Here is a 19,074-nt window from a genome sequence, read left to right as displayed (position 1 = left end):
CACTCCCCTGTCACCCAGCCCCCTGTCACCCAGCCCTCTGTCACCCATCCCCCTGTCACCCAGCCCTCTGTCACCCAGCCCTCTGTCACCCACTCCCCTGTCACCCACTCCCCTGTCACCCAGCCCTCTGTCACCCAGCCCTCTGTCACCCTGCCCTCTTTCACCCTGTCCCCTGTCACCCTGTCCCCTGTCACCCTGTCACCCAGTCCCCTGTCACCCAGCCCCCTGTCACCCAGCCCTCTGTCACCCAGTCCCCTGTCACCCAGTCCCCTGTCACCCAGTCCCCTGTCACCCAGTCCCCTGTCACCCAGCCCTCCGTCACCCTGTCCCCTGTCACCCAGCCCTCTGTCACCCACTCCCCTGTCACTCAGCCCTCTGTCACCCTGTCCCCTGTCACCCTGTCCCCTGTCACCCTGTCCCCTGTCACCCATTCCCCTGTCACCCATTCCCCTGTCACCCATTCCCCTGTCACCCATTCCCCTGTCACCCAGTACCCTGTCCCCTGTCACCCTGTCCCCTGTCACCCAGTCCTCTGTCCCTCTGTCACCCAGTCCTCTGTCACCCAGTCCTCTGTCCCTCTGTCACCCAGCCCTCTGTCACCCAGCCCTCTGTCACCCAGCCCTCTGTCACCCAGTCCCCTGTCACCCAGTCCCCTGTCACGGGCCCGCTGATTTCATGATACGCCCCTGCCCCCAAAACTGGCAAAAAAAATATGTAAAAAAACGTATTTTTTTTGGGGGGGGGGGTGTCCCTGAATGGCAGTTTGGAAATGTGGTCACCCTACGCAGCAGCCCCGAGACGCTGGAGGGATGAAAACACATTGCCCTCTATGGAGATGGTTCACATCTCCACGCCGAACACGGTACGCCTGCCGCCTGAAAAAAAGTCCCAGACCTTTTTTTCAGGCCGCTTTCGGCATAGGAGATGTGAACCATCTCCATAGAGGGGGTGTCCTCTGAAAGCAGCCAGACACGTAAGCTCCTGTCATTGGCCAGGCACAGGGAGCTGATCCGCCCCGAACGTCTCCTATTGGTTGCTGCTTAGCTGTGAGAACGCTGTGCACCGACAGCTCATACAGACAAGGAATACCTTACCATTCATGAGTGTCACTGTCATCCCATAGACACACCTTCCCATCCCATCAGATCACCCTCAGCAGCTTATTAATATACAGATGTAAAATCACACATTGGGGGTTATTTATTTTTATTTTTTTTAAAGCTGAGGCTGCATTCACAATCGCGGCGTTTTGTCGCCGCAAATCGCGGTACAAAACGCCACAATTTGTCGCCGCAATTCGCGGGACAAAACGCCGCGATTTTGTACGCCTAGGTGTGAATGCAGCCTAAGAGCCAGCAGCTACACTTTTTGTAGCTGCTGACTTTCAATAAACTTAAAAAAAGGTGGAAAACCCCTTTAAGGACGTTGTCATATATCAGACACAACCTTGATGCACATGTGAATTTATTATTTTTTATGTTCATTGATGCATGATATATATTTTTAATTATTTTCAATGATCTTCATCACGATTATTATTGCATTAGCGCTACACACTTATTTCTCCGCTGTAAAAATTTAAAATGGTCCCAAAAATGTGTAAAAATTGTCCGATGTGTCCGCCATAATGTCGCAGTCACAATAAAAATCGCTGATCGCCGTCAATACTAGTAAAAAAAAATTTTTTTTAAAGAAATGCTATACAACTATCCCCTATTTTGTAGACGCTATAACATTTGCGCAAACCAATCAATAAATGCTTATTGCAATTTTTTTTACCATAAATATGTAGAACAATACATATCGGCATAAACTGAGGAAAAAAATATTTTTTTTATATATTTTTGGGGGATATATATTATAGCAAAAAGTAAAAAATATTGATTTTTTTTCAAAATTGTCGCTCTTTTTTTGTTTATAGCACAAAAAATAAAAACCGCAGAGGTGATCAAATACTTCCAAAATAAAGCACTATTTGTGGGAAAAAAAGGACGTCAATTTTGTTTGGGAGCCACGTCACACGAATTATGCTATGAGATCCCCTTTGTTTTTCTTGGGTTGACACCACATCGTCTTTGAGGTTGAAGTTCAAGGTCCAGTCCATGTCTATCAGTGCGCAGGCACTTATTCCTGTTCAGCGGTATATGACTATCTTTTTCATTAAAGTAGTCCATATGTTGTGGTAAGCGCAATATTATCCCTGAGCACTTCAGGTGAAGCTGTTTTTTTGATGGTGAAGGCATAACTATCACGTTGAACTCAGATTGCATGACAAGTCTTGGAAGAATCTCCTTCATGTGTTACTCTCACTGCTTTGGCTGTTGGATTTAATCAAATTGTTTTTGGGACTTTCTTTTATATATTTATTTCATTGTTCACAGTACCTTCATGCATTTGTGTTCTATCACTTATTGTGGATATATTTTATTGTTCACAGGCAGCATCTATTTGCATTTGTGTTCACTTAGTATTGTGGACACTTTCAACGGTGACCCACTCATTCACGTGAATATACACACTTTAAATACTTATTGGTCCAAATAGGAACCATTAGCGCCCTCCATCCTTTTCTTTTTTACATGCTTTCTAACATGCTGTCAACTACAGTATGTGACTTCAACACAGACAGAAACTGGCCAACTTTCATTGATATTTTAAACTATCCCAGGGGCACATCTCAGCTCTGTTCTTTTTGTGAGGCGCACCAGCAGTGCATTACACAACATGGCATCCTAGTATCCTTCACCTCGCACGCTGCCCTTCTCTTGCGTGCTGACGCCGACACGCAGCCGCGGCGTGCTGTCATCCTGTGTCGTGGGTTACTGCACTGTTGGCGGGAGATTCCAGCATGGCAGTCCAACCGAAGGAGAAGCTGTCTATGGACAGCGGCTTCCTCAGCATGCCGGAGACACCTTGCGGGTGTTCGGCAGGAGCGACCTCTACACGGTGCACGGCAGCGATTCCACCTATGCCGCCAAGGAGGTCTTCAAGACCAATGGGTTTATCAAGTACCTGGGATCAGGTGCGGACCTCGCTCCTTTCTGTCTATAGGACCCTGGACCGCGTGTGGGACTACAACTCCCAGCATGCCATGAACAGAACAAGCCAGGGGGGAATGCTGGGACTTGTAGTTCTGTCATAGAGCGGCAGTCTGTGCTGGTGGGCTGTGTGTGTTTATTTGAGATGAGGATTCCTCTATCATACACATTCATTCCTTTTATTGGTGGGCTCTACACATGTGGGACCATTGTTATTGCAAATGTGACCACCTTCACTTATTAGATACATGAGGCATCATTGCTCCCCCACCAATCTAAAGTGGCTAGAAAACAAATCGTTTTTGCTTCCTTTTTTTTTTTTTTTTTTAAGTCAACCCCCACCCCCATATCTGTAATTCTCGCCCAGGCTTTAAAGCCCTGTGGCCCCTACAGACAACACAAAGTGTGCAGGGGTCCTATTACCCTGTTATACACTATATTACCTAACGTATTAGGATGCTTGTTTTTACACGCATATAAACTTTAATGGCATCCCAGTCTTAGGGCCAGTTTACACCATAGAAACGCAGTCTGCATGCGTTCCATGTGTGTTTTTGGTGCTGTTATTTCTTAACAACTTCAATACTGGGCATTTTCACCCCCTTCCTGCCCAAGCCATTTTTCATCTTTCAGCACTGTCACGCTTTGACAATTGCACGGACGTGTGACGTGGCTCCCAAACAAAATTGAAATCCACCCCCCCCACAAGTAGAGCTTTCTTTCCGTAGTATCTGCGCTATAAACAAAAAAATACTGAAAATTTTGAAAAAAAAAACACAATATTGTTTACTTTTTGCTATCATATCCCAATTAAAAATAAAATAAAATATATATATATATATATATATATATATATATATATATATATATATATATAATTTCTCATTTTAGGCCGATGTGTATTCTACATATTTTTTTGGTAAATCGAATGCGATTCCTGAACAAATCGCTTGCGGTTCCCCCACCGCTCTTGTGTGAACCCAGGCTGAAGCCACTGTGACAAGCCTGGGTTCACACAAAGCCGTGCGGTAAACTGCATGGGATTCGGACAGGAATCGCAATGCATTCCTGTTCAAATCACCTACAATTCTTTGCAGTGTGATTTGAGCCCCTTCATTTTGTATAGGCTTGAATGGCACCACAAAGATATCAGTAATTGGTATTGGCAAATCCTTTTTTTTTTTTTTTGTGAGTACTTGCCAACGTCACATTGACTTTACCCTGGGTTCAGACGTGGGCGGTGCAGGAAACTGCATGTGATTCTTTACGGTGCCATTGGAGCCCATTCATTTTGTATGAGCTTAAATTGCACAACGTGGTATTGGTAATCCATATCGGCGAGTATTTGAGCACAAGTATCGGTACTTGTATGCTTAAAAACAGGTGCTGATCCTTGATGTAAAATCTTGCAGGATGGGTTAGAGTGGGGTGGGAGGGGGCTCATGGTTTATTCGGAATGTTCATTTAGCACTTTGCTTGGGTGTCGCTCTCTCATCATGGAAATGTAACAGGTTCAGCTTTGTGTTTATTTCTCAATTATGCAGCTGTTTATTCCCAAGCTACTTAACTTCCCTTTTATCCTGCCCATAGGTGTATCTTTAACTACTTGCTTACTGGGCACATATACCCTCTTCCTGCCCAGGCGAAATTTCAGCTTCTGGCGCTGCGTCGCTTTATCTGACAATTGTGCGGTCGTGCGACGTGGCTCCCAAACAATTTATGTCCCTTTTATCCCCCACAAATAGAGCTTTCTTTTGGTGGTATTTGATCACCTCTGCGGTTTTTATTTTTTGTGCTATTAACAAAAAAAAGAGCGCCAATTTTGAAAAAAACAATTTTTTACTTTTTGCTATAATACCCCAATTTTTTTTTAAATATTTATTTTCTCAGTTTAGGTCGATACGTATTCTTCTACATATTTAAAAAAAAAAAATCGCAGTAAGCGTATAGTGACTGGTTTTCGCAAAAACTATAGCGCCTACAAAATAGGACATAATTATGAATTTTATTTTTTTACTAGTAATGGCGGCGATCTGCGATTTTTATTTTTTTTTTTATTTTTTTTTTTTTATTTTTTTTTTTTATTTTTTTTTATTGGGACTGCGACATTATGGGGGACACTTTTGACACATTTTTGGGACATTCACATTTATACAGCGAACAGTGCTATAAATATGCACTGATTACTGTATAAATGTGACTGGCAGGGAAGGGGTTAACACTAGGAGGCGAGGAAGGGGTTAAATGTGTTCCCTACTTGTGAGTCTAACTGTGGGGGAAGGTGACTGACTGGGGCAGGTGACCGATCTGTGTCCCTATGTACAAGGGACACAGCATTGGTCTCCTCTCCCTGATAGGACGTGGATCTCTGTGTTTACACACAGAGATCCCACGCTCCTGCTCAGTTACTGGGCAATCGCGGGTGCCCGGCGACCATCGCGGCTGCCGGGCACGTGCATCGGGTTCCCAGTAATGCGGCGGGCCCCCTAGTGGCTCTGCAAGACGAGAATGTCCTATGACGTCAGAACAGAGCTATCATGCCGCCGTCAGTTGATGGCGGCCGGTAGTAGAGTGGTTAAGCTGTACACTGCAAGGTATAATGCTAATATCTCCAAGCAATAGATGGAATAAGCACAGACTCTTTGCATGTTATGATGGAATTATTTGTATAATATACGGCAATGCACATCATTTATTTGTAAGGAGACTTGTGTAAACAGTGCAGCATAGGACAGCATTTCTCCCATCCTTAAAGCAGATGTGCCATGAAAAAAAAATATTAAAAGCCAGCAGCTACAAATACTGCAGCTGCTGACTTTTAATATTAGAACACTTGCCTGTCTTGGAGTCCAGCGCCGTCCGCAGCAGAGGACGAGCGATCGCTCGTCACTCTTCTGCTCCCCCCGCCATCCTCAGTGAGGGAACCAGGAAGTGAAGCGCTCTGGCTTCACTACCCGGTTCCCTACGGTGCATGCACGAGTTGTGCTGCGCCGCTGATTGGCATTGGCTCCCGCTGTGCTCTGGGAGCCGAGTGTTTCCAGAGCACAACGGGGGGGGGGAGGTGACATCATGCCCGCAGTTTTCCCGAAACTGTGTGGCCGGAAGTGGGTGAAAATACCTGTCTTTAGACAGGTATCTGCACCCCCCTCCCCCCTGAAAGGTGTCAAATGTGACATCGGAGGGGGGAGGGTTCCGATCAGCGTTTGTTCCACTTTAGGGTGGAGCTCCGCTTTAAAGTGGAGTTCCACCCATTTCTGTGTTTTTTAAAAGTCCGCTGCAAAAAGTGTAGCTGTTGACTTGAAATTAACACGCACTCCCCTTTCCCACGGTCCAGCGATGCCGAAGCCTCTCTTTCCTCTTTTCCTGCAGCCCCGCCATTGCAAGTGTGGGCACCCGGCTATGACAGCCTGCGGCTTCACAGCCGGGTGTGCACTGCGCATGCATGAGTTGCGCTGCACATTTACACTGGCCGGGCAATCTTATGTGATGTGTCCCAGAAGATTGCAGGGAGGGGGTAGAGGAGAACGTCCCCTCTGCGGTGCCATGAGCGGAAGCTGGGTACCTGTTAAAACTAAGTACCCCCCCCCCCCACAACAATGACATGCTGAATGTGGCATGCATGGGGGTCAGGAGTGCTTAAAGCAGAAGTTCCAGTTTTGGGTCATGGAACCCTTCCCCATCATGGAATCCTCTCATCAAATCGGAACCCTTACCCTTACCATGAGGTCCCCTCTTCCCATCAGATCTTGGATCAGCATCATGCAATTCAGAGGTGCAGGCAGGACACCTTGAGGTTGATTTACTAAGGCTCCATTCACATCTAGGTGTCGCGGCAGGATCGCCACGATTCTGCCCATGATCCTGAATCACGGGAAAATCGCGGGACGCCCTTGCGTTTCCGGTCACTTCCAATGGCTGATTTTCCACGATTGTCGCTCAACAAATAATGGTAAGATTGTGCCTGTTCTTTTGGGCGACAGATGTAGTGGAATTCTGTTTGCGCAATTTTATCGCGATTCGTTAAGCGACAATTGCGGCACAAACGCTGCAATCAGGGTGCCAATGGAAGTGACAGGGACTGCGAGGATGCTTCCGCGGTTTGCCTAGATGTGAACGGAGCCTAAAACTGGAGAGTGCAAAATCTGGTGCAGCTGTGCATGGTAGCCAATTGCCTTCTAAATTCAGCTTGTTCAATTAAGCTTTGACAAAAAAAACCTGGAAGCTGATTGGCTACCATAGTGAGGGTTTGTTCACACCACATGCAGTCCAGGGCGTTTTTTTTTTCCCCTGCATCAAAAAGGCATGGAAAGTAGGTTATAGTTTCCAATGGCATAGTTCACACCAGTGCGGTCAGTTTCAGGGCGTTCCAGTTCAAGAGAAAAAAAGTAGAACATGTTGCATTTTTCCTGTACCGGAACGTGGTAAAAAGCACTGGAGTGCATCAAAAACACAACAGAGCGTGTCAAAAGCGCACATGCAGAAACGCATCCGGAAGAGATCTGGAATGCGTTTTTGTGGCGTGTTATTGGTCTGGTGGCCTGCCTGCGCAGGGTGGATTTGATTTAAATCACTAGTAAAAAGGCTTGATATAAAACAACTCGATTTAAATCGTAATTTTTAAAGAGCAACTGTCATCTCTGTCCTGCAGTGGCTCCTCCTCTGACCTGCTTTTGACTCGCCAAAAGTCCCATTCACTTTAATGGGGTGTCTGGTGATGCGGCAGTAACACAACAAGGTGAGGGACGTGGCGGCAGCAGGTGAGTGGATGCCATCTAACGGGCACTGCAATGATGGATCTGAAATGAACAGGTTCTCTTTAAATGTAAGGACTTATTCTTGCTGGTAGTTGGAATCTTTAATATTTGCAAACAAAATGAAGGTTTCCTATTTAGAATAAGCTGCCAGGTTAGTAAAAGAGCAAAATCAGAACCGATTCAATCATAAAGTTTGTAGTGTACATAGATTTGTAAAATAATGGAATATTCCTGAACTTTGTTTTATCTCACGGTTACTGTGAAATTGTGTGAATGCATCAATGCAGTGCATGTTATCTCGGCTTGTAGAGTTTGGATTCATTGAATGAGTTTACCAAAAATGTAAATATTGCAGAATATACAGCCTCATGCTACAAACTAAGCTCCATTTCATGCTGAATAAACTTAAATTATTAATGTATCTTAAATCGAAATCTATCTTTGGATTGATTTTTGCTGCAAAAGCATTTTATTAAAATAAATTTGATAACAATCAAAAATCTATTTAAATGAAAAAAAATCTTAATTTTTTAAATCATTGATATCCACCCTGTGTCATGGTAGCGCATGATGGTGATTGCGGCAACCTGGTTGAAGACGCATGTATAGAAAATGTCTCTTTTGACCATAACAACCAGTTGGAATCCACCTGTCATTTTTCTGTTGCATCTTAGAAAACAAATAGAAGGAATGTTCCACTGCTTCATGTCTCTTTACCTTATCTAGTGTGTATGTGTGTATATAATTTTTTTTGTTTGTTTTTCAGGGTACAAGAAATTGGTGAGCGTGGTACTTGGTAAAATGAACTTTGAGTCTGTTGTAAGAGATCTGCTTTTTGTTCGTCAATATCAGGTGGAAGTTTACAAAAATAAGCCTTCAAGCAAATCCTCCAATGACTTGGCACCTGGCATTTAAGGTAACGGTTACTTTTCGACAATATGTGACCCCCTCTCCCCAAGGACATGGCAGTACGCACTTTGCCAAAACATGTGTTGGTTGTGGCATGCAATGAAGGGTTCAATGAGGTGCACTGTCCTGCAATAGGGCTAACAGGGACAAAGGAAGAAATGCCCCAGCATCAGTGTGGGGGAATTAAAATGCCCAACACCGATCATTGGAAGTAAAAAATGCCCCTGCATTGGTGGTGTCGGTGCAAGGAAAGAAACATCCCTAAGTCGTTATCGTTGCGAGAAGGAAAGAATGCTGCTGCATCAGTGTCGGTGAAAACCAAGGATGGCTGCTTTGGCCTCTGTATCTCACTAGTATAAGGGGCAGAATGATGGGGTGCATTTTCTTTTTGTTATATGGAAAAAAAATCTTCTGCCTTTGGAATATGTTATATGTATTTGGTCTGTATAACTGTTTTGCCCAGCTCCTTCTCCTCTTCTGGTGCTCCTGTCTCATCTTGCCTTTCGAGTGTCCCCCTAGTAAGCTGTATGCTAGGGGTGCACTCGTGCGGGCTATACCCAGAGCCACACTGTGTGCGTCTGTTTACACAAACATAGTGGCACTCAGAGCGCCCTGCCCCTCACCACCTCGTCACTGGATTTGATTGACAGAAGCAGGGGCCAATACAGTAAAAACAGGGAGAGAGCAGTGCCAGATCAAGGTCGGGTCCAGGTAAATATTTAAGGGGGGCAGAGGGGGAGCTGCACCTAAAGGGTGTGTTTTGTGTTTTTTATTTTTTTCTACTGCTGAGAATGCATTTTGGGTAAAAAAAACCTTTATCCCTTACAACCACTTTAACTAAGGGGTCCTGTGTGGCCCTAGGGAAGCGGAAGAGAGCTGAAGTACTCTGAGGGGGGTAAGACAGCTATGAGATTCTTTTGGGCTTTGAAGAGGAGAGGGCAGCTCTGGGGGTTTATTTGCTCCCCCCCCACCCATTTACAACTGGCCTTTCAGATCTTCTTGTAGCGTCTGCCATGGAATGAAGGCACTCCCAGTGGAAGCATGTACTTGGGTTTCCTCTAAGCATGCCCCCTTCCCTCATTTTGCTCTCTTCTTCCCACTGTAGGCTACCATTTGGAGGGAAGAGAGAACAGGACCCTCCCTCCAGGAGCTATTGGGACCTCTGCTTTGGCTGACATGAGTGGTATTGCCACCAGGCAGCTGCAGAACAGCATGCTTTTGTATAGACTAGGGTTCCTGCAGAGGTTGCAAGGAGTTCCATGAGCAATAGGATAAGTTCTCATTGATCTTTTTAGCTATCTGTAATGGGGTAATTTTTCCCAATGATCACAAGTGTAAGGAGCATTCTTCCCACTGACCATCACACTAAGGTGTTAAGTATGTTTTTTAACCTGGGTTCCCTGAGACCAGAACGGTTATTTTTAGTTTTTTTCTTTGTTGAAATGGTTGAGAAAGGCTGGTATATAAAAATGTCATTGTGTTTTTTGTACAATGTGGGGTTTATTTACTAAAGCTGGAGAGGACAAAATCAAGTCTTGCTTCTGCATAGAAACCAATCGGCTTCCAGGTTTTATTGCCAAAGCTTAAAGAAGCTGAGATTAGAAGCTAATTAGTTTCTCTGCAGAAGTGAGACTGATTTTGCACTCTCCAGCTTTAGTAAATAAACCACAGTGTGTATATTAAAATTTTTGTTGCAGGAAATCTTAAACAATTCAAAAACTTGCGCTAAGTTACTAGATAAAAAAATATAAATAAATACAAAACTGCAGCAGCTGTGCAAAGATGCTACAACCTTAAAGCAGAGGTTCACCCTAAAACAATTATATACCATCCCATCCAGCATACTTGCGTCAGCTACAGTATGCCGTTTTTTTTTTGTCGCTGTATTTAGCGTTTAATCATTCAGTTTCTTTTCAGACTCCGGCGGGGAATAGGTGTTCCTATGAAGAGGGGAACATGATTGACGTGCGGCTATGGCGCATCACGCGTTCCAAAAACAGCCGAAATAGGACTCGGCTATATACGGCGCCTGCGTAGTCAGCTCCTAGTCTTTGCGCAGGCGCTGTATAGTGCCGTGAAGAGCCGAGTCCTAATCCGGCTATTTTCGGAACGCGTGACGCACTATAGCCGCACGTCAATCATGTTCCCCTCTTCATAGGAACGCCTATTCCCCGCGGGAGTCTGAAAAGAAACTGAATGATTAAACGCTAAATACAGCGACAAAAAAAAAAACGGCATACTGTAGCTGACGCAAGTATGCTGGATGGGATGGTACATAGATGTTTTTTAGGGTGACCCTTTTGCTTTAATAGTGATAGAAAAATATATGAAACGGCGCTGGCAGCACATATCATTCTATACAATTCATAGTAGTTGGCAGCATATATTCTATACAATTCTTGGCATTGAAGCCATGCAAAACAAAAAAATAAATAAGTGTGTGTGTATGTATGTATGTATGTATGTATGTGTGTGTATATGTGTGTGTGTGTGTAATATATGTGTGTGTGTGTATGTATGTGTATATATATATATATATATATATATATATATATATATATATATATATATATATATATATATATATATATATATATATATATATATATATATATATATATATAATGTGGGGTGCCACACTCCTCTTTCGGTGACCCGCTCAGCACAAACAATGGACCCTCAGCCATGCAGTCTGGGGTCAAAAAGGCTGGGATATATAGAATGGTTGCTCAAGACTCTTCCAAGATGGTTGTTTATAGAGAGGATACGCCACACACCATAGATGGGGAAAGCTCGTAGTGAAAGACCGATAGGATAAAATATAAAGCGCAATCTAGACGCCACTTACAAGATATCTGGCAAAAACAGGCATCAGTAAAAACATCTGAGTCCCCCGCTGTATGGTGTGTGTTCCACAGAGGCGGAAATTGCGTCAATGGTTAACATGAACCGGAAGTGCGTTGACACGTTTCGCCCCCCTCCAGGGAGTCATCGAAGGACCTTTGCACTCTCCAGCTTTAGTAAATAAACCCTAGTGTGTATATTGTAATTTTTGTACCAGACCTCTCCAGGAAACCTGACTCAGTTTGAAGAGGTCTTGTTTGGCAATAATGACATGTCATCTGTGGTTGGAGTTGTTGGTGTCTGTCTGGTAGGCTCTGAAGGTCAGAGAGTGGTTGGTGTTGGTTATGTGGGTTCCACTCTGAGGTGGCTGGGAGTATGTGAATTCCCGGATAACGATCAGTTCTCTAATCGGGAAGCTTTGCTGGTTCAGATCGGGCCTAAAGAGTGTGTGATGCCTGGAGGAGATAGTGCCGGAGACATGGCAAAATTGAGTCAGGTAAATATATCGGAGCAAAAAAATCTTTGACAGACATGGGCAATGGGGATACTTTGTGGATGTGTAATGGTTTGTGTGGTCTTGTACTTTCCAAGGGTAAGCTATCAGTTTTGTGTTAAATTGCTGCTAAAGGTAAAGCACACTCCACTGTTCAGTCTTTCTCTTGTTCAGCCTGCGGGCTGAACAAGAGAAGATCTTTTGATTTCGCTAAACAGAATGAATGGAGGAGTTCCCATTGCTGGCTATTGCATTGATGCACATATGGCACTGGTGAGCAATGACTGCATCCAATAGGCAGAGGGTTGTTATCCTTGGTTCACCCAGTGTGTTGCTGATCTGAAACAAGCATGTAGTCTACTGTCAAACACCCAAGGAGGTTTATTATTCAGTGACTCCCTCTTTATCATACATTTGAAAGTTTCAACAATTTTTAGAATATACTGACAAGGATTAGGACCCCTTTCAAGTTTTTATTGCTGTCTGTACCCACTGGGGAGATTTTTCCTCTTTGTCAATGGAACAGAAAGTGAGGCTCAATCCACAATTTTCCATTTGTCCTTAAAGGTGGCCCAACTGGAAAATTTACCCTCGCCTCCTTTTGTGGTAACAATTGCTCTCACTTAAGCCAGCTGTAGATGGTTCAAATCTTGGCGTGTTCAGCAGGGAGCCGCTGAGATTCTAACCATCTATATGGGCAGGCTAATTGTACCAAAGTCAATCGGCTTGGGTACAACAAGCATGTCGACTTTCTAGGAAACGATTATTGTTAATCACTGTGGTCTCCTGGGTTGCAGGGCTAGTGTAGACGGGCGCTTGTTGCTTTATAGCAACTTCTCTCCACAGTATTTAGGAAAGTTGCTGAAAGCAAGTCAAATGTATTTACGTTGGTTTTGGTCTGATACATCTCAAATGAAGGCTGGCCATACATTATACAATTTTCATGAACAAATTTATTTTAGACTTACCAAAACCATGTAATATGAGGTCAAACCTAAACCCTTTCAGCATGTATGCAATCAGCCAGGCTCTTGCACTACATAGTCAAAGGTAAATCTAAAGGAAACCAAATAAAATATTGTATAATACAGGGGTTGACAAATTGGCTTGGAATCTAGGAGCCAGCTAAAAAAGTTAGGAGCCAGAAAACACGCCCCGTCCCGACGAGCTTGCGCGCAGAAGCGAACACATACGTGAGCAGCGACCGCATATGTAAACGGTGTTCAAACCACACATGTGAGGTATCGCCGCGATTGGTAGAGCGAGAGCATTAATTCTAGCCCTAGACCTCCTCTGTAACTCAAAACATGCAACCTGTAGAATTTTTTAAATGTCGCCTATGGAGATTTTAAAGGGTAAAAGTTTGTCGCCATTCCACGAGTGGACGTAATTTTGAAGCGTGACATGTTGGGTATCAATTTACTCGGTGTTATTATCTTTTATAACATAAAAAAATGGGGATAACTTTACTGTTGTCTTATTTTTTAATTAAAAAAAGTGTAATTTTTTCCCAAAAAAGTGTGATTGTAAGACCGCTGCGCAAATACGACGTGACAGAAAGTATTGCAACGATCGCCATTTTATTCTCTAGGGTGTTAGGATAACAAATATATATAATGTTTGGGGGTTCTAATTAGAGGGAAGAAGATGGCAGTCAAAATAGTGAAAAATTACATTAGAATTGCTGTTTAACTTGTAATGCTTAACTTGTAATACCAACGGCCACCACCAGATGGCGCCCTTCCAAGCCAAGTCGCTAGGACCCTATTTCTAGTCGCCATGGCGACCTGGCGCCCGGGATTCGAGCCCTGGTATAATGTATGGCCAGCTTAAAGTGGATGTAAAACCACACATATAACCCAGTGAAGTGAACAGCCTCAGATGATACACAGAGATGAAAATAATCTCCCTACATAAGTTTTACTTGTATATCTGCTGTTTTCAGCTTTATATACTGTTTAGAAAGTGCATGTCTTGTTGGAATTTTCTCTTTCTGATTCACCTGTCCTGTGGGTGTGGATTCTTGCCATGCACTGTGAGACAGCTGATTGGAGGAAAGGCACACACCCCCTCTCCACATAGGCAGAGACTTGCAGAGCTGTGTTGTGAATTGACCAGCTCTCTGCTAATCTATTTATAGCACCCATCCAAACACAATATTCAGGCTGATCATAGTTGACAGAGTACTAGTCAGAAGTTATGCTGGTAACAGAAGAACGGAGCAGGAGAAAGCCACGGGGACTTAGAGCTTTGAAGAGATGAGAAAACACTGCAGATATGTTCCCAGGTCAAATTTCACGAATCGGGTTTACATCCACTTTAAGCCTGTCCACATGTGAGGGGTAGCTGGCGTGGTCGCCCTGGGCCAAACATTTAGAGGGGCTCAGACATGGCCGGCGCCACCATAATAAATCCAGGCAGCATTTGGGGGTGAGGTAGTAGGGTGGTGGTAAAATCCAAATCCCCAGCCACTTGCGGAGGGTGTAATCAGAGTGGAGGGATCTGGGGGTGTAAGCAGAGTTAGAGATGGGCTTGGCCGTGTTCGGGATGCTAGTCTCAACCCACCTGCCCGAACCCGCCAGGAAGCCCACACCGCTAATCACAGGCAGTGGGACATTTCCCAGTCCGCAGCTGCACAGACATGGCAATGTGTCAATGCCTGTGATTAGCTGTGTGCAGTGTTGGCTTCCTGGCGGGTTTGGGCAGGTGGGTCGAGACTAGGATCTCGAACACGCATGAGCCCATATCTAAAAAGAGTGGAGGGATCTGGGAATGTGGTGGGGGTGATCAGGGTGGTGATATCTAAAAGTCCACAAGGTTAGGTGGTGCAAATTACTTGCCTTGCCGACAACCCACGTTACACCACTGTCTGTTGTTTAGGATTGGGGTCATAGTTACTCTGTAACGATTGTATTAAATTTTACAGATTCTCCAGAGAGGTGGGATTTTGATCACGAACAGGAAATAGGCAGAGTTCACTACAAAGGACAGCATGCTGGATCGTAACCGTTTGTTGATAGCCAAGAAAGGAGAACAAGTCAATAGTGCTGCATTACCAGAGATATAGATGCTCCAGACTGATGCCAGTAGCGGAGGGGCCACTGACGCTCCCCGGCTGATGATGCCACCGTAGTGGGCGGGCCATTGACGCTCCCAGGCTGATGATGCCTCCGTAGCGGGCGGGCCATTGACGCTCCCAGGCTGATGATGCCTCCGTAGCGGGCGGGCCACGGACGCTCCCAGGCTGATGATGCCAACATAGCGGGCGGGCCACTGACGCTCCCAGGCTGATGATGCCAACATAGCGGGCGGGCCACTGACGCTCCCCGGGCTGCTGCCACTGACGTTCCCCGGCTGAAGCCTCCGTAGCGGGCTGGCCACTGGTGCTCCCCGACTGATGATGTCTCCGTAGCGAGCGGGCCACTGACGCTCCCCGGCTGATGCCTCCGTAGCGGGCGGGCCACTGACGCTCCCCAGCTGATGCCTCCGTAGCGGGCGGGCCACTGACGCTCCCCGGCTGATGCCTCCGTAGCGGGCGGGCCACTGACGCTCCCCGGCTGATGCCTCTGTAGCGGGCGGGCCACTGAAGCTCCCCGGCTGATGCCTCTGTAGCGGGCGGGCCACTGACGCTCCCCGGCTGATGCCTCCGTAGCGGGCGGGCCACTGACGCTCCCCGGCTGATGCCTCCGTAGCGGGCGGGCCACTGACGCTCCCCGGCTGATGCCTCCGTAGCGGGCGGGCCACTGACGCTCCCCGGCTGATGCATCCGTAGCGGGCGGGCGACTGACGATCCCCGGCTGATGCCTCCGTAGCGGGCGGGCCACTGACGCTCCCCGGCTGATGCCTCCGTAGCGGGCGGGCCACTGACGCTCCCCGGCTGATGCCTCCGTAGCGGGCGGGCCACTGACGCTCCCCGGCTGATGCCTCCGTAGCGGGCGGGCCACTGACGCTCCCCGGCTGATGCCTCCGTAGCGGGCGGGCCACTGACGCTCCCCGGCTGATGCCTCCGTAGCGGGCGAACCACTGACGCTCCCCGGCTGATGTCTCCGTAGCGGGCGGGCCACTGACGCTCCCCGGCTGATGATGCCACAGTAGCGGGCGGGCCACTGACGCTCCCCGGCTGATGATGCCACAGTAGCGGGCGGGCCACTGACGCTCCCCGGCTGATGATGCCACAGTTGCGGGCGGGCCACTGACGCTTCCCCGACTGATGATGCCACAGTTGCGGGCGGGCCACTGACGCTTCCCCGACTGATGATGCCACAGTAGCGGGCGGGCCACTGACGCTTCCCCGACTGATGATGCCACAGTAGCGGGCGGGCCACTGACGCTCCCCGACTGATGATGCCACAGTAGCGGGCGGGCCACTGACGCTTCCCCGACTGATGATGCCACAGTAGCGGGCGGGCCACTGACGCTCCCCGCCTGATGATGCCACAGTAGCGGGCGGGCCACTGACGCTCCCCGACTGATGATGCCACAGTAGCGGGCGGGCCACTGACGCTCCCCGACTGATGATGCCACAGTAGCGGGCGGGCCACTGACGCTCCCCGACTGATGATGCCACAGTAGCGGGCGGGCCACTGACGCTCCCCGACTGATGATGCCACAGTAGCGGGCGGGCCACTGACGCTCCCCGACTGATGATGCCACAGTAGCGGGCGGGCCACTGACGCTCCCCGACTGATGATGCCACAGTAGCGGGCGGGCCACTGACGCTCCCCGACTGATGATGCCACAGTAGCGGGCGGGCCACTGACGCTCCCCGACTGATGATGCCACAGTAGCGGGCGGGCCACTGACGCTCCCCGACTGATGATGCCACAGTAGCGGGCGGGCCACTGACGCTCCCCGACTGATGATGCCACAGTAGCGGGCGGGCCACTGACGCTCCCCGACTGATGATGCCACAGTAGCGGGCGGGCCACTGACGCTCCCCGACTGATGATGCCACAGTAGCGGGCGGGCCACTGACGCTCCCCGACTGATGATGCCACAGTAGCGGGCGGGCCACTGACGCTCCCCGACTGATGATGCCACAGTAGCGGGCGGGCCACTGACGCTCCCCGACTGATGATGCCACAGTAGCGGGCGGGCCACTGACGCTCCCCGACTGATGATGCCACAGTAGCGGGCGGGCCACTGACGCTCCCCGACTGATGATGCCACAGTAGCGGGCGGGCCACTGACGCTCCCCGACTGATGATGCCACAGTAGCGGGCGGGCCACTGACGCTCCCCGACTGATGATGCCACAGTAGCGGGCGGGCCACTGACGCTCCCCGACTGATGATGCCACAGTAGCGGGCGGGCCACTGACGCTCCCCGACTGATGATGCCACAGTAGCGGGCGGGCCACTGACGCTCCCCGACTGATGATGCCACAGTAGCGGGCGGGCCACTGACGCTCCCCGACTGATGATGCCACAGTAGCGGGCGGGCCACTGACGCTCCCTGACTGATGATGCCACAGTAGCGGGCGGGCCACTGACGCTCCCTGACTGATGATGCCACAGTGGCGGGCCACTGACGCTCCCCGACTGATGATGCCACAGTAGCGGGCGGGCCACTGACGCTCCCCGACTGATGATGCCACAGTAGCGGGCGGGCCACTGACGCTCCCCGACTGATGATGCCACAGTAGCGGGCGGGCCACTGACGCTCCCCGACTGATGCCACAGTAGCGGGCGGGCCACTGACGCTCCCCGACTGATGCCACAGTAGCGGGCGGGCCACTGACGCGCCCCGACTGATGCCACAGTAGCGGGCGGGCCACTGACGCTCCCCGACTGATGATGCCACAGTAGCGGGCGGGCCACTGACGCTCCCCGACTGATGCCACAGTAGCGGGCGGGCCACTGACGCTCCCCGACTGATGATGCCACAGTAGCGGGCGGGCCACTGACGCTCCCCGACTGATGATGCCACAGTAGCGGGCGGGCCACTGACGCTCCCCGACTGATGATGCCACAGTAGCGGGCGGGCCACTGACGCTCCCCGACTGATGATGCCACAGTAGCGGGCGGGCCACTGACGCTCCCCGACTGATGATGCCACAGTAGCGGGCGGGCCACTGACGCTCCCCGACTGATGATGCCACAGTAGCGGGCGGGCCACTGACGCTCCCCGACTGATGATGCCACAGTAGCGGGCGGGCCACTGACGCTCCCCGACTGATGATGCCACAGTAGCGGGCGGGCCACTGACGCTCCCCGACTGATGATGCCACAGTAGCGGGCGGGCCACTGACGCTCCCCGACTGATGATGCCACAGTAGCGGGCGGGCCACTGACGCTCCCCGACTGATGATGCCACAGTAGCGGGCGGGCCACTGACGCTCCCCGACTGATGATGCCACAGTAGCGGGCGGGCCACTGACGCTCCCCGACTGATGATGCCACAGTAGCGGGCGGGCCACTGACGCTCCCCGACTGATGATGCCACAGTAGCGGGCGGGCCACTGACGCTCCCCGACTGATGATGCCACAGTAGCGGGCGGGCCACTGACGCTCCCCGACTGATGATGCCACAGTAGCGGGCGGGCCACTGACGCTCCCCGACTGATGATGCCACAGTAGCGGGCGGGCCACTGACGCTCCCCGACTGATGATGCCACAGTAGCGGGCGGGCCACTGACGCTCCCCGACTGATGATGCCACAGTAGCGGGCGGGCCACTGACGCTCCCCGACTGATGATGCCACAGTAGCGGGCGGGCCACTGACGCTCCCGGACTGATGATGCCACAGTAGCGGGCGGGCCACTGACGCTCCCCGACTGATGATGCCACAGTAGCGGGCGGGCCACTGACGCTCCCCGACTGATGATGCCACAGTAGCGGGCGGGCCACTGACGCTCCCCGACTGATGATGCCACAGTAGCGGGCGGGCCACTGACGCTCCCCGACTGATGATGCCACAGTAGCGGGCGGGCCACTGACGCTCCCCGACTGATGATGCCACAGTAGCGGGCGGGCCACTGACGCTCCCCGACTGATGATGCCACAGTAGCGGGCGGGCCACTGACGCTCCCCGACTGA

General features: G+C 49.4%; 1 long non-coding RNA gene across 2 annotated transcripts in view; it reads left to right on the top strand.

Moving 5' to 3' along the window:
- Positions 1 to 2,939: 2,939 nt before the first annotated feature.
- The window catches only part of LOC120932913, a 43,717-nt gene continuing 27,582 nt past the window's right edge, over positions 2,940 to 19,074 (top strand). For both annotated transcript variants that reach the window (XR_005748041.1, XR_005748042.1), the window contains exons 1-2: positions 2,940 to 3,022; positions 8,559 to 8,708. This is a non-coding gene — a long non-coding RNA (uncharacterized LOC120932913). The remainder of the gene's footprint in view (positions 3,023 to 8,558; positions 8,709 to 19,074) is intronic.

The sequence above is a fragment of the Rana temporaria genome, chromosome 3, assembly GCF_905171775.1.
Source record: "Rana temporaria chromosome 3, aRanTem1.1, whole genome shotgun sequence".
Classification (NCBI taxonomy): domain Eukaryota; kingdom Metazoa; phylum Chordata; class Amphibia; order Anura; family Ranidae; genus Rana; species Rana temporaria.
Note: the sequence above shows the minus strand (reverse complement) of the source record. Positions and strands in the feature narration are given on the sequence as shown.